This window comes from Acinonyx jubatus, chromosome A2 (assembly GCF_027475565.1).
Source record: "Acinonyx jubatus isolate Ajub_Pintada_27869175 chromosome A2, VMU_Ajub_asm_v1.0, whole genome shotgun sequence".
NCBI lineage: Eukaryota > Metazoa > Chordata > Mammalia > Carnivora > Felidae > Acinonyx > Acinonyx jubatus.
The window spans coordinates 90,560,806-90,576,627 of NC_069383.1; the positions used below are offsets into that span (position 1 = coordinate 90,560,806).

Here is a 15,822-nt window from a genome sequence, read left to right on the forward strand (position 1 = left end):
ATAAGATGTCAGCAGTGGTGAGGGGAACAGTAGGCCTAGGATCCATCATGAAGGCCCTCATGTTTATGTGTTTACAACCGGGGGGCACTGTTGGAGGGTTCTTAGGCAGAGGAGCAATCACTTTGACAATACTGTGGCCAGTGAATGAGAGTAGCCAGGAAACTAAGTGAGGAATCCATTTCAAGAATCTAAACTAGAGATGAGGGGAGCACCTGGGTGGCACAGTCTGTTAAGCATCCGACTCTTGGTTTCCCCATGTGCTGACAGCTCAGGGTCTGCCTGGGGTTCTTTCCCTGTCCTTCTCTCTGCACCTCCCCTGCTCACGTGCTCTTCTCAAAGAAATAAATATTAGAAGAAATAATACACCAAAGATGAGGGCAGTGGTAACGGAGATAGAGTGGATGGACTGATGAGCTGTAAAGAAAGTAGAATCAAAAAGCTTAGCAGATGTAAATAAGCTTAAAAGAGAGTGGGTGACAATTGAAGTGATGAATAAAACAGACCTGACCTACATATATCTGACAATATAGGCATGTACGGAAAAAAAAAAGTAACTGTAATAAAATTTAAACCACTGGAGCGCCTGGGTGGCTCAGTCGGTTAAGCATCTAATTCTTGGTTTCAGCTCAGGTCATCATCTCATGATTCGTGAGATCAAGCCCCCCATCAGGCTGTGTGCTGAGGGCACAGAGCCTACTTGGGATTCTCTCTGTCTTTCTCCCTCTGCCCATCCCTCACACACTTGTGCGCGCTCTCTCTCTCTCTCTCTCAGAATAAATAAACTTAAACACACACACACACACACACAGTTTATGTTTCTTACTGAACCAAAGTTTGTGTGTCTGGTTTCCTAGTATCTTGGAGGCATTATAGTAGATTAACGGTCCAGTCATTGATCACTGGTAAAAGAATAGTTCCTGTGAAAATTAAGTATTAAATAACTCTAATATATCACACTCTCAAGGTCTCAGAAATAAAACCAAGTATACTGAAAAGAAACCAACACTGAATGTGTGGAAAATTTTCAAATTAAAAATGGTTTCCTCTGGTGCAATCCTTGTTACTGTTGTACAACAGCCAACTTTAGCTGTCCTGTTAATGCCTCTAAAAATTGTTTTAGATTTCCTGGCAGAGCTTAGCTAGTAGTTCCTGTTAATCTCAGGTAGAAATCATAGTGATACATCTACGCAGTGTATTTGTCTTACCAGCTTCTCCCACTCTGCAAATAGCTCCACAAATGTAACTTTAGCATTTTGTAAAACCACAAATATTTTTGGCCTACTTACTGGTCCTTTTACACAAATATTTTACACAAGCATTTTGGCTTACTACATGTCACTATAACATTAATTGGGGTTATTCTCTATATTAATAACCAATGCATATGCCTCAGAAAGTTCCTAGTGACTAGGACACAACCACGTTTCTAACTGAATCTGGCCAGTATTCTCATGAAATATCTCCACATTTCCAGAAAGCCACCAGCAAGTGATAGCAACTCATTTTTGCAGATGAGAAAATTGAAATAGTGACTTAGCTGTATCACCTCAAGCTTCCTTGTTTAATAATGTCTTTCCTATAAATGCTGCTTCCAGAATAAAATAGTTCAAGATGAAATAAGCAAATGCAAATGTCAGATAACAAGTTTATATAATCCCTTAGTCACGAAGGCAGTTCCAGAAGGAGGTAGAAGGCATCCAAAACAGAATATTGTAATTTTTATAAAACAAGAGATAGAGAAAGGACTGGGAAACAGTCCAGAAGGATCCTAGACAATAACAGCCTCTCTTAATTGGAGTGAATTAAATAAGACAGTTTATTAATATTAATAAGACAGCTTATTAACATCTACTGAAATACAAAACAACATAGGAAACACAGTTCATGCCTTGGCTTGATAAGTGCCAAAAAACCAGGATTTGCCTGCATTTCATTTGTCATACCTTCATCCCTGTAGTGATCAGGAGAAACTTCTAGATAGGCTGCAAAGGGGTTTTTCAGCTTCTTTTACAGATATGTAGGACCACCTGATTCATTCTGTCTCCTAAAAATTCATGAGAAAAATGATCTCTTTAGGTAACTAATGAGTTGATGTCTAAGATTTATTGAATTTCCTGAGTAATTTACTCATGTAAGAAATTTAAGTACAAATCATTTTTTTTCAATATATGAAGTTTATTGTCATATTGGTTTCCATACAACACCCAGTGCTCATCCCAAAAGGTGCCCTCCTCAATACCCATCACCCACCCTTCCCTCCCTCCCACCCCCCATCAACCCTCAGTTTGTTCTCAGTTTTTAAGAGTCTCTTATGCTTTGGCTCTCTTCCACTCTAACCTCTTTTTTTTTTCTTCCCCTCCCCCATAGGTTTCTGTTAAGTTTCTCAGGATCCACATAAGAGTGAAACCATATGGTATCTGTCTTTCTCTGTATGGCTTATTTCACTTAGCATAACACTCTCCAGTTCCATCCACGTTGCTACAAAGGGCCATATTTCATTCTTTCTCATTGCCATATAGTACTCCGTTGTGTATATAAACCACAATTTATTTATCCATTCATCAGTGGATAGACATTTAGGCTCTTTCCATAATTTGGCTATTGTTGAGAGTGCTGCTATAAACATTGGGGTACAAGTGCCCCTATGCATCAGAAGTACAAATCATTTTTAACATTAAGACTAACTCCTATTCAATACAAGTTCCTGGCCAACATTCTTGGTTTTTAAGAATAATTGACAGACAGTACTGTGTTAGTTTCAGATGTATAATACAGTAAACTAATACTTATATGCATTATAAAATGTCACCACAATAAGTCTAGTCACCATCTACCACCATACAAAGTTGTTACAGTATTATTGACTGTATTCCCTATGCTGTACATTAATCCCCATGTCTTCTTTATAACTGGAAGATTGTACCTCTTAATCCCCTTCAATTATTTTGTTCATCTCCCCCACATCCCCATCCCTCTGGCAACCCTCAGTTTGTTCTCTGTATCTGTTTTTGTTTTGTTTGTTCATTTGCTTTTTAGATTCCACCTGTAAATGAAATTATATGGTATTTTTCTTTTTATGTCTAATTTGTTTTACTTAGCATAATACCCTCTAGATCCATCTGTGTTATCACACATGGCTACATTTCAGTCTTATAACTGTGTAATGTTCCATTGTGTGTGTGTGTGTGTGTGTATGTATACATACCACATTTTCTTTATCCATTAGTCTGTTGATGGACATTAGGTTGCTTCCAAATTTGGGCTATTATAAATAATGCTGCCATGAACATAAGGGTGCATATGTCTTTTCAAAATAGTGTTTTCATTTTCTATGGCTAAATACCTAAAAGTGGAATTACTAGATCATATGGTAGTTCTATGTATAGTTTTTTCTTGGAGGCTTTAATGTTTTCTATATATAGTATCATATCATCTGCAAATAGTGACAGTTTTACTTTTCATTTCCAATTTGAATGCCATTTCTTGGGGCACCTGGGTGGCTCAGTCATTTGAGTGACTCTTGATTTCAGCTCAGGTCATGATCCCAGGGTGGTGGGATTGAGCCCTGCATCAGGCTCCTCACTGAGCGTGGAGCCTGCTTAAGATCTCTCTCTTCCCCTCTGTCACTCTCCCCCAATCGTGTTTTCTCTCTCTCTAAGAAAGAAAGAAAGAGAGAGAAGGAAAGAAAGAAAAGAACAAGAAGGAAAGGAAGGGAGAGAGAGAGAGTGGGAGTGAGAAAGGAAGGAAGGAAGGAGGGAAGAGAGAGAGGACAAAAGGAGGGAAGGGAAGGAGGAAAAAAGAGAGGAAGGGAGAAAGAAATGGGTTTCTGCTTAATTGTTGTGGCCAGGATTTCCAATATTATGTTGAATAAAAGTGGTGAGAGTGGGCATCCTTGTCATGTTCCTGATCTTAGAAGGAAACAGCTTTTCACTGTTGAGTGTGATGTTAAGTCTGGGTTTGTCATGTATGATCTTTATTATGTTGAGATACATTTTCTTTGTATCCACTTTGTTGAAAGTTTTATCATAAATGGATGCTGAATTTTGTCAAATGCTTTTTTCCCATATTTTGAGATGATAATATGATTTTTAGCCTTCATTTTGTTAATGTGGTGTATCACATTGATTGATTTCAGGTATTGAACCATCCTTGCATCCCTAGAATAAATCCTACTGGATCATGGTGTATGATCATTTAAAGTATTATTGATGCAGTTTGCTAATATTTTGTTGAGTATTTTTCCACCTGTACTTACTAAGAATATTAGCCTATAGTTTTCTTTTTTTGTAGTCTCTTTGATTTTGGTATCAGGGTAATACTAGCCTCATAGGATGAATTTGGTAGTTTTCTGTCCTCTTCATTTTTATGTTATGGTATGTTATTTTGGAATAGTTTGAGGAGGATTAGGGATTAACTCTTCTTTAAATGTTTGATGGAAATCACGTGTGAGGCTGTCTGGTCCTGGATTTTAGTTTGTTGGGAGTTTTATTACTCTAATTTTACTACTAGTAATTGGTTTATTCAGATTTTCTATTTGTTTCTGATTCAGTCATGGAAGATTATATGTTTATAAAAATTTATCCATTTCTTCTAGGCTGGCCAATTTGTTGGCACATAATTTTTAATAGTATTCTTTTATAATCCTTGGTATTTCTGTAGTATTGATTGTAACTTTTCTTTCATTTCTGGTTTTATTTGAATCTTCTCTCACTTTTTCTTGATGAATCTGGGTACAGGTTATTAATTCTGTTTATCTTTTCAAAGAACCAGCTCCTAGTTTCGTAGATCTTTTCTATTGTTTGAGTCTCTCTTTCACAAATTGCACTCTAATATTTATTATTTCCTTCCTTCTACTAATTTTGGGCAGTGTTTGTTCTGCTTTTTCTAGTTCTCTTAGGTGTAAGATTCGATTGTTTGAGATTTTTCTTGTTTTTTTTTTTTGAGGTAAGCCTGTATCACTATAAACTTCCCTGTTAGAATTGCTTTCGCTGCATCCTGTAGATCTTAGAACACTGTATTTCCCTTTTTATTTGTCTCAAAGTATTTTTTTTTATTTCCTCTTTGATTTTTTTCATTGACCTGTTAGTAGTTTAGTAGCATGTTATTTAACTTCCATTTGTTTGTGTTTTTTCCAGGTTTTTTTCTTGTAATGGAGTTCTACTTTCATACCATTGTGGTCAGAAAAGTTTCATTTTTTGTTGTTGTTAATGTTTATTTATTTTTGAGACAGTGAGCCAGCAGGGGAGGAGCAGAGAGAAAGGGAGACACAGAATGCAAAGCAAGCTCCAGGCTCTGAGATGTCAGCACAGAGTCCAATGTGGGGCTCGAACTCACAGACCATGAGATCATGACCTGAGCCAAAGTCAGACACCCAACCGACTGAGTCACCCAGGCACCCAAGAAAAGATTCTTGATACGATTTCAGTCTTTTTTTTTTTTAGTATATGAAATTTATTGTCAAATTGGTTTCCATACATCACCCAGTGCTCATCCCAAAAGATGCCCTCTTCAATACCCATCACCTCCCCTCCCCTCCCCTCCCCTCCCTCCCACCCCCCATCAACCCTCAGTTTGTTCTCAGTTTTTAAGAGTCTCTTATGCTTTGGCTCTCTCCCACTCTAACCTCTTTGTTGTTTTTTTTTTCCCCTTCCCCTCCCCCATGGGTTTCTGTTAAGTTTCTCAGGATCCACATAAGAGTGAAAACATATGGTATCTGTCTTTCTCTGTATGGCTTATTTCACTTAGCCTAACACTCTCCAGTTCCATCCACATTGCTACAAAGGGCCATATGTCATTCTTTCTCATTGCCACGTAGTACTCCATTGTGTATATAAACCACAATTTCTTTATCCATTCATCATTGATGGACATTTAGGCTCTTTCCATAATTTGGCTATTGTTGAGAGTGCTGCTATAAACATTGGGGTACAAGTGCCCCTATGCATCAGTACTCCTGTATCCCTTGGGTAAATTCCTAGCAGTGCTACTGCTGGGTCATAGGGTAGGTCTATTTTTAATTTTTTGAGGAACCTCCACACTGTTTTCCAGAGTGGCTGCACCAGTTTGCATTCCCACCAACAGTGCAAGAGGGTTCCCGTTTCTCCACATCCTCTCCAGCATCTATAGTCTCCTGATTTGTTCATTTTGGCCACTCTGACTGGCATGAGGTGATGTCTGAGTGTGGCTTTGATTTGTATTTCCCTGATGAGGAGCGCTGTTGAGCATCTTTTCATGTGCCTGTTGGCCATCTGGATGTCTTCTTTAGAGAAGTGTCTATTCATGTGTTCTGCCCATTTCTTCACTGGATTATTTGTTTTTTGGGTGTGGAGTTTGGTGAGCTCTTTATAGATTTTGGATACTAGCCCTTTGTCTGATATGTCATTTGCAAATATCTTTTCCCATTCCATTGGTTGCCTTTTAGTTTTGTTGATTGTTTCCTTTGCTGTGCAGAAGCTTTTTATCTTCCAATAGTTCATTTTTGCTTTTAATTCCCTTGCCTTTGGAGATGTGTCAAATAAGAAATTGCTGCGGCTGAGGTCAGAGAGGTCTTTTCGTGCTTTCTCCTCTAGGGTTTTGATGGTTTCCTGTCTCACATTCAGGTCGTTTATCCATTTTGAGTTTATTTTTGTGAATGGTGTAAGAAAGTGGTCTAGTTTCACTCTTCTGTATGTTGCTGTCCAGTTCTCCCAGCACCATTTGTTAAAGAGACTGTCTTTTTTCCATTGGATGTTCTTTCCTGCTTTGTCAAAGATTAGTTGGCCATACTTTTGTGGGTCTAGGTCTGGGGTTTCTATTCTATTCCATTGGTCTATGTGTCTGTTTTTGTGGCAATACCATGCTGTCTTGATGATTACAGCTTTGTAGTAGAGGCTAAAGTCTGGGATTGTGATGCCTCCTTATTTGGTCTTCTTCAAAATTACCTTGGTTATTCGGGGCCTTTTGTAGTTTCATATGAATTTTAGGATTGCTTGTTCTAGCTTCGAGAAGAATGCTGGTGCAATTTTGATTGGGATTGCATTGAATGTATAGATAGCTTTGGGTAGTATTGACATTTGAACAATATTTATTCTTCCAACCGATGAGCATGGAATGTTTTTCCATTTCTTTATATCTTCTTCAATTTCCTTCATAAGCTTTCTATAGTTTTCAGCATACAGATCTTTTACATCTTTGGTTAGATTTATTCCTAGGTATTTTATGCTTCTTGGTGCAATTGTGAATGGGATCCGTTTCTTTATTTGTCTTTCTGTTGCTTCATTATTAGTGTATAAGAATGCACCTGATTTCTGTACCTTGATTTTGTATCCTGCGACTTTGCTGAATTCATGTATCAGTTCTCGCAGACTTTTGGTGGAGTCTGTCGGGTTTTCCATGTATAATATCATGTCATCTGCAAAAAGCGAAAGCTTGACTTCATCTTTGCCAATTTTGATGCCTTTGATTTCCTTTTGTTGTCTGATTGCTGATGCTAGCACTTCCAACACTATGTTAAACAACAGCGGTGAGAGTGGACATCCCTGTCGTGTTCCTGATCTCAGGAGGAAAGCTCTCAGTTTTTCCCCATTGAGGATGATGTTAGCTGTGGGCTTTTCATAAATGGCTTTTATGTTGTTTAAGTATGTTCCTTCATCCCAACTTTCTCGAGGGTTTTTATTAAGAAAGGATGCTGAATTTTGTCAAATGCTTTTTCTGCATCGATTAACAGGATCATATGGTTCTTTTCTTTTATTAATGTGATGTATCACATTGATTGATTTGCAAATGTCGAACCAGCCCTGCATCACAGGAATGAATCCCACTTGATCATGGTGAATAATTCTTTTTATAAGCTGTTGAATTCGATTTCCTAGTATCTTATTGAGAATTTTTGCATCCATATTCATCAGGGATATTGGCCTGTAGTTCTCTTTTTTTACTGGGTCTCTGTCTGGTTTAGGAATCAAAGTAATACTGGCTTCATAGAATGAGTCTGGAAGTTTTCCTTCCCTTTCTATTTTTTGGAATAGCTTGAGAAGGATAGGTATTATCTCTGCTTTAAATGTCTGGTAGAATTCCCCAGGGAAGCCATCTGGTCCTGGACTCTTATTTGTTGGGAGATTTTTGATAACTGATTCAATTTCTTTGCTGGTTATGGGTCTGTTCAAGCTTTCTATTTCCTCCAGTTTGAGTTTGGGGAGTGTGTGGGTGTTTAGGAATTTGTCCATTTCTTCCAGGTTGTCCAGTTTGTTGGCATATAATTTTTCATAGTATTCCCTGATAATTGCTTGTATTTCTGAGAGATTGGTTGTAATAATTCCATTTTCATTCATGATTTTATCTGCCTGGGTCATCTCCCTTTTCTTTTTGAGAAGCCTGGCTAGAGGTTTATCAATTTTCTTTATTTTTTCAAAAAACCAACTCTTGGTTTCGTTGATCTGCTCTACAGTTTTTTTAGATTCTATATTATTTATTTCTGCTCTGATCTTTATTATTTCTCTTCTTCTGCTGGGTTTAGGCTGCCTTTGCTGTTCTGCTTCTATTTCCTTTAGGTGTGCTGTTAGATTTTGTATTTGGGATTTTTCTTGTTTCTTGAGATAGGCCTGGATTGCAATGTGTTTTCCTCTCAGGACTGCCTTTGCTGCATCCCAAAGCATTTGGATTGTTGTATTTTCATCTTCATTTGTTTCCATATATTTTTTAATTTCTTCTCTAATTGCCTGGTTAACCCATTCATTCTTTAGTAGGGTGTTCTTTAACCTCCATGCTTTTGAAGGTTTTCCAGACTTTTTCCTGTGGTTGATTTCAAGTTTCATAGCATTGTGGTCTGAAAGTGTGCATGGTATGATCTCAGTTCTTTTATACTTATGAAGGGCTGTTTTGTGACCCAGAATGTGATCTATCTTGGAGAATGTTCCATGTGCACTCGAGAAGAAAGTATATTCTGTTGCTTTGGGATGCAGAGTTCTAAATATATCTGTCAAGTTCATCTGATCCAATGTATCATTCAGGGCCCTTGTTTCTTTATTGACCATGTGTCTAGATGATCTATCCATTATTGTAAGTGGGGTATTAAAGTCCCCCTGCAATTACCACATTCTTGTCAATAAGGTTGCTTATGTTTATGAGTAATTGTTTTATATATTTGGGGGCTCCCGTATTCGGCACATAGACATTTATAATTGTTAGTTCTTCTTGATGGATAGACCCTGCAATTATTATATAATGCCCTTCTTCATCTCTTGTTAGATACGATTTCAGTCTTGTTTAATTTATTGAGACTTATTTTGTGGCCTAACATGTGATCTGTCCTGGAGGGTGTTTTGTGTATACTTGAAAATAATGTGTATTCTGCTGTTTTTAGATGGAATGCTCTGTATATATTAAGTTCATCTGACCTAATGTGTTATTTAAAGCCAATATTTCCTTATTAATTTTCTGTCTGGGTGATCTGTCCATTGATGTAAGTGGATGCTAAAGTCCCCTACTAGTGTTAGTTTCAGTTTCTCTCTTTGCATTTGTTAATATTTGCTTTATATATCTTGGTGCTTCTATGTTAGGTGCATACATATTTAGAAATGTTATAATTCCTTCTCTAATAGATCCCTTTATCTTTATGTAATACTCTCTCTTATTACAGCCTTTGTTTTAAGTCTAGTTTGTCTGATAGAAGTATTGCTTAGCCCAGCTTTCTTTTCAAAAATAAACATTAAAAATAATTTTAAGTAATTATTGTTTTCATTTTTTTTTTGAAAGAGACAGACAGAGACAGAGAGCGTGAAGAGGGGAGGAGCAGAGAGATAGGGAGACACAGGAATCAGAAGCAGGCTCCAGGCTCTGAGCTGTCAGCACAGAGCCCAAGACGAGGCTAGAACTCACAAACTGCGAGATCATGACCTGAGCCAAAGTCAGACGCTCAACCGACTAAGCCACCCAGGAGCCCCAGCTTACTTACTGCCATTTTAAAAATTGTTTAATGGTTGTTTTGTAGTTCTCTATTCCTTTCTTCTTGCTCTTTTCCCTTGTGATATGGTAACTTTTTTAGTGTTATGTTTGGATTCCTTTCTCTTTATTTTTTGTGTATCTAATAAATGTTTTTGATTTGTGGTTACCATGAGATTCATATATAACAACCTGTGTATATAGCAGTTTATTTTAAATTGATGAGCACTTAAGCTTGAACAAATTCTAAAAACACTACATTTTTACTGTCCCCACTCCTGACGTTTTATGTTTTTTACATCATGTTGTACATCTTTTTGTTTTGTGTATCCTTAACTAATTATAGATACAGCTTATTTACTACTTTTGTCTTTTAACCTTCATACCAGCTTTATACATGGCTGAACCTTCACCATATGTTTGCCTTTACCAGGGAGATTTTTTTTCTTTCGTATATATTTTTTTATTTCTAGTTATGGCCTTTTCTTTTCCTCTTAAAGAAGACCTTTTGATATTTTTTTGTAAAGGCTGGTTTAGTAGTGGTAAACCTTTAACTTTTGTTTGGTTGGAAAACTTTTTATCTCGCCTTCAATTCTGAATGATAACATTGCCGATTAGAATATTCTTGGTTATAAGTTTTTTCCTTTCAGCACTGTGAATATATTGTGCCACTCCCTGCCAGCCTGTAAAGTTTCTGTTGAAAAATTAGCTCATTGCCCTCCCTCTCTCTCTGCCCTTTTCCGCACTCAAGCTCTGTCTCTATCTCTCTCAAAAATAAATAAACATTAAAAAAAAATTTTTTTAAAGCGGCGGGGGGGTGCTCCTGGGTGGCTCAGTCAGGCATCCGACTTCATCTCAGGTCATGATCTCGTGGTCTGTGGGTTTGAGCCCCGTGTCGTGTCGGGCTTTGTGCTGACAGCTCAGAGCCTGGATTCTGCTTCAGATTCTGTGTCTCCCTCTCTCTCTGCCCCTCTCCCGCTCAAGCTCTGTCTCTGTCTCTCTCAAAAATAAATAAACATTAAAAAAAAATCTAAAAAAAAATTAGCTCATTTCCTCATGGGGATTCCCTTATATGCAACTAATTGCTTTTCTCTTGTTACTTTTAAGATTTCTTAGTTTTTGACATTGTAATTATAATTTGTCTTGGTGTAGATCTCTTCTGAGTTCATCTGTTTAGGAGCCTTGCTTTTTAGACCTGGGCATGTATTTCCTTCCTTAGCTTAGGGAATTTTTCAGCAGTGATTTCTTTAAATATGTTTTATGCCCCTTTCTCTTTCCCTTCTCCTTCTAGAACCCCTATAATGTAAATGTTAGTACTCGATGTTGTCCCATTGGTCCCTTAAAGTGCCTTTATTTTTAAATTCCTTTTTTTTTCTTTTTCTTCCTTCCTTCCTTCCTTTCTTCCTTTCTTTCTTTTTCTGTTCAGTTTGGGTGACTTTCACTACCCAGATCACTGATCTGTTCTTCTGTATCATCAAATCTTCAGTTTATCCCCTCTAGTGTATTTTTTTATTTCTGTTATTGTATTCTTTATATTTGATTGGTACTTTCTTATATTTTCTCTTTGTTGAAGGTCTTACTGTGTGTTCATCTAGTCTTCTCCCAAATTTGATAATCATCTTTGTGGCCATTATTTTGAACTCTTTATCACTTTTATTGCTTAATTCCCTTTCATTTAGTTCTTTCTCTGAGGTTTGCCTTGCTCTTTTGTTTGGAACACATTTCTGTGTCTTTTCATTTGGCCTAGCTCTGTATTTGTTTTTAGGTGTTCAGTAGTTCAGCTACAGTTCCCAATCTTTTTTTTTTCTTTTTCTTTTTTAAGTTTTTATTTAAATTCTAGTCAGCATACAGTGAAATATAAGTTTCAGGTGTAGAATCCAGCGATTCAACACTTACAATACCCAGTGCCCATCACAACACACATTTCCCAGTGTTAAAGGAGTGGCCTTATGTAGGAGATATCCTGTGGAGCCAAGAAGCATAATCTCCTCTGGTCACCAGAAGCAGGTCTCCCATGTGGGCTGCATGTGCCCTCCTGATGTGACAGGGCAGAATGGTTGTGGGCACACTAGTAAGTGGGTCTGGCTCCCAGTCCAGCTGGCTGTACACCTGGTCTTGACTACTACAAATGTGCTGGTAGTCAAGATACCAGCGGTAGGCACCCTCTGGCATTTGCAGTATACAGGGATGATTCCCAAATGGCATCCGCCGGGGCCGGAATCAGCACAGCAGAACAAGACAGCAAAAATGGCTGCCACCAGTGTCTTAAGTCCCCAAGCAGACGCCTAGCTGCCTTTTGTCTCTCCAGCAGGCGCTCCAAGATTAGAAAGTGGGTCCCCTTCACCTGTAGTCTATGTAATTTTGATCCAGTGTTTTTGTGTTTATTTTTGGGTCAAGTAAGTCTACATGTGAACTCTAAGAGTGGGTTTTTTTTTTCCCCTGCAATTCTAGTTTTCCTAGACGTATTCCTTATTGCTTTTCAAAGCCAGGTGTTTTGGAGGCCCATCTCTTCTGTGCAGGATCTAAGGGTTTCGGTACCTGATGCGGAACTCAAATCTCTTGCCCCTCACGGAAAAGTTCAATGCTTTTGTGATCCTTCTGTATCATAGAATGCCATTCCTAGAATGTGGTTTTCAGGGTGCCTGAGTAGCTCAGTCTTTTGAGCTTCCGACTTCGCTCAGGTCATGATCTCACGGTTGGTGAGTTTAAGCCCCATCTCAGGCTCTCTGCTGTTATCCCCGAAGCTGTCAGTGCAGAGCCCGCTTCGGATCCTCTGGCCCCCTCTCTCTCTGTCCCTCCCTGCTCGCATGTGTTCTCTCTCCCTCTCTTTCTGTCTCAAAAACAAATAAAATATTAAAAATATATATATTTAAAAAAAGAATATGGTTCTTTCCTTAGTGAGACTGTATCTCTGCTTCTTCTGCCCTTCTCAGTACTGTCCCCTGTTGTAGAGGCTCTGTTCATCCTGTTCATCCAAGGTCCCCTTCAGAGGGGATTATTCCACATGTGGCTATAGATTTACTGTCTATGGGAGAAGGTAAGCTCAGGGCCTTCCTTTCCTACCATCTTGGACCCTCTTGGACCCGTCTTGGACCATCACTGTAGGCTAGTAAGACATTATTAAGTTGTAGAGTCTTCTTTGCTTTTTATACACCAGAAATCCAGGCTTTTAAACATTTATGGTAAGGTCTTGAAGTTAACACTGTGTTTCATATTTTCAAGTATGTTCTAGGAAATGCCTTATAGAACCCAAATTAAAGACTAATATGAAAACCTTCATGTTGTGACTGTGGTTCCAGTGAAATCTAACCACTATCAAAGATCTCTCTTCCATACCTAACCTATACCCTTACCAAGTGACAACATTAAATTTGTTAAATTTAGCCTTTAATGCCTAACTTAGTTATGGATCTATAAAAATAACATGAAAGAAATTATAATGTAGAGCTATCCCATATGGCTACCCACTAGCTACACATGGCTGTTTAAATCAAAATTTAATTAAAATTAAGTATAATTTAAAATTAAATTCTTCAGTTGCACTAGCCACATTTAAAGTGCTTAATAGCCACATATAGCTAGTGGCTGCCATATTAGCACAGATGTTCTAATCTGTATTGTCCACTAAATGTTCTACAACACAGGAAGTTTAATTTGACAACATTGTCTTAGAAAGTGCCAATACAAAAGCCACTTTAGTTGAAAGTGACTTATATACTTATATATAAAAATGCCCATATGATGGCTTTTCAAGAGGAAGAGGAAACAGATTGTTTATAAATAGAACCTATAATTTCATTCAACTGTGCCAGAAAAGTGACTCTTACATTTATAAATCCCACTTTCTTTTACTTAAACTTCTACCCTAAAATATTTACAAATTCAGAACTTCTAAAGACTACATATGCAGAATTATATGTAGAGTAGAGTTAGTTCAGGATTCCCAGAATTTATCCAGTCCATCTTGTGCTACTCTTCCTTTCTACACATTTACTCATTATCTTCTCTACAATGTGCTAAGTTAGTGTGTGTGTGTGTGTGTGTGTGTGTGTGTGTGTGTAACTTCTATCTTAGAAGTTAACCGCTTATTTTTAACTTATTTTTAACTGCTGTCTTACACTATACCTCCTTGGTAGACAGAGGCTAATATAGATCCATTTTTGTGTATCATCTTGAGGTAAAGCCTTTAAGTGTCTCACACCCCTAAATCTTTCAATTTTATATAAGAAAGTGATTGTCTTTGCTTTTAAGGAAAATGGGCTGTTCGTCCCTTAGTAAGTATAATAAAATATCCCCCTCTCAGTTTTTTCAAAAGCAGACCATTCTAATAAATTCTGTACTATAATGCTTGAGTCTAGGATGAATCAGGAAACAGGATAAGACTGGAACATCTTATGCAAGAAACTAGGGTACTCAAAAAATGATAGGGACATAGTGAGAGGACATAAGAGCCAGCTTGACAGCCTTCCCACTAGCCATATCTGGCTAGTGCAGTTATGAATTATAAACTGTTGAAAACATAACCTATGTGTTCATACTTAGGATGGATGGATGGATGGATGGATGGATGGATGGATGGGTGGATGGATAATGGAAGGCCCTTCTTTAGAGTAGAATGCTGACTGGTAAATGTGGATGAGATGGTGAAGTTGGAAAATCACCAGTGTGCTACCATCACAATAAAGGTTGGTTTAGGCAAGAATTTTCAATGGGTGCTAACTATGAGGGGATAGTTTTCATAAGGAGCAAGATACTTACATAGTCTTTTCTTCCCACACACTGCTTCTTAGTTTACAAAGAAGAAAATAAGTATAAATAGAAAAACCAGTGAGAGGCAGATGGGTCTCTGGATGTGGTACCTTGAGAGACAAGTCAGCATCATTTGTATGTAAGTTAAGATGCATAACCTGAATTTAATCATGAGGAAACATCAGACAAAATCAAAATGAAAAACATTCCATTTAAGAAAAAAGTGGCCTGAGGGTGTCTTGGTGGCTCAGTCAGTCAAGCATCTAACTTCAGCTCAGGTCATGATCTCATGGTTTGTGAGTTTGAGCCCCATGTCAGGGTCTCTGCTGTCAACACAGAGCCCACTTCAGATCCTCTGTCTCCCCTCTCCCTTTGTCCCTCCCCAATGCGCTCTGTCTCTTTCAAAAAAAAAAAGTGGTCTTTATTTAAAATGTCAGTGTTACGAAAGGGGAGAAGAATGCAGGGGGAAGGCTGAGGAACTATTCTAGATTAAAGGAAACCAAAGAAATGTGACAACTTAATGCTAATCTTTGATCTAGGGCTGGATCTAGACTCAAAAAAAAGTGGTAAAAAACCCATAATTGGGACAGTAGCCAAGATTGGAATATGAATGGCAGATTAGATAAAAAGTACTGATGTTAAATTTCCTAATTTGCTAACTATGCTCTGATTATGTTACAGAATAGCTTTGTTCTTAAGAAATACACAATGAAGTATATTTTTTTATTTTTTTTATTTTTATTTTTAAATTTTTTTTAATGTTTATTTATTTTTGAAGGAGAGGAGACAGAGCATGAGCGGGGGAGGAGCAGAGAGAGAGGGAAACACAGAATCTGAAGCAGGTTCCAGGCTCCAAGCTGTTGCACAGAGCCTGATGCAGGGCTCAAACTCACAAACTGAGATCATGACCTGAGCCAAAGTCAGACACTTAACCGACTGAGCCACCCAGGTGCCCCAAGAAATACACAATGAAGTATTAAGGAGTAAAGGGGCATGATGTCTATAACTTACTCTTAAATGATTCAAGAAAACAGTTGTGCATGTGTGGTGAGAGAATACAGTAACAAATATATTGCATCTTAACAGTTGGTGAACTTGAGTAAGAGCTACAAAGGAGTTTTCTGTTTAAGTCTTGCAACTTTTCTGTAGACTTAA

General features: G+C 37.8%; 1 protein-coding gene across 3 annotated transcripts in view; it reads left to right on the forward strand.

Annotated features, from left to right (window-relative positions):
* The window catches only part of LOC106980676 (B cell receptor associated protein 29), a 54,822-nt gene that overhangs the window by 31,554 nt on the left and 7,446 nt on the right, over window positions 1–15,822 (forward strand). The gene's annotated exons all lie outside the window — the stretch shown is intronic.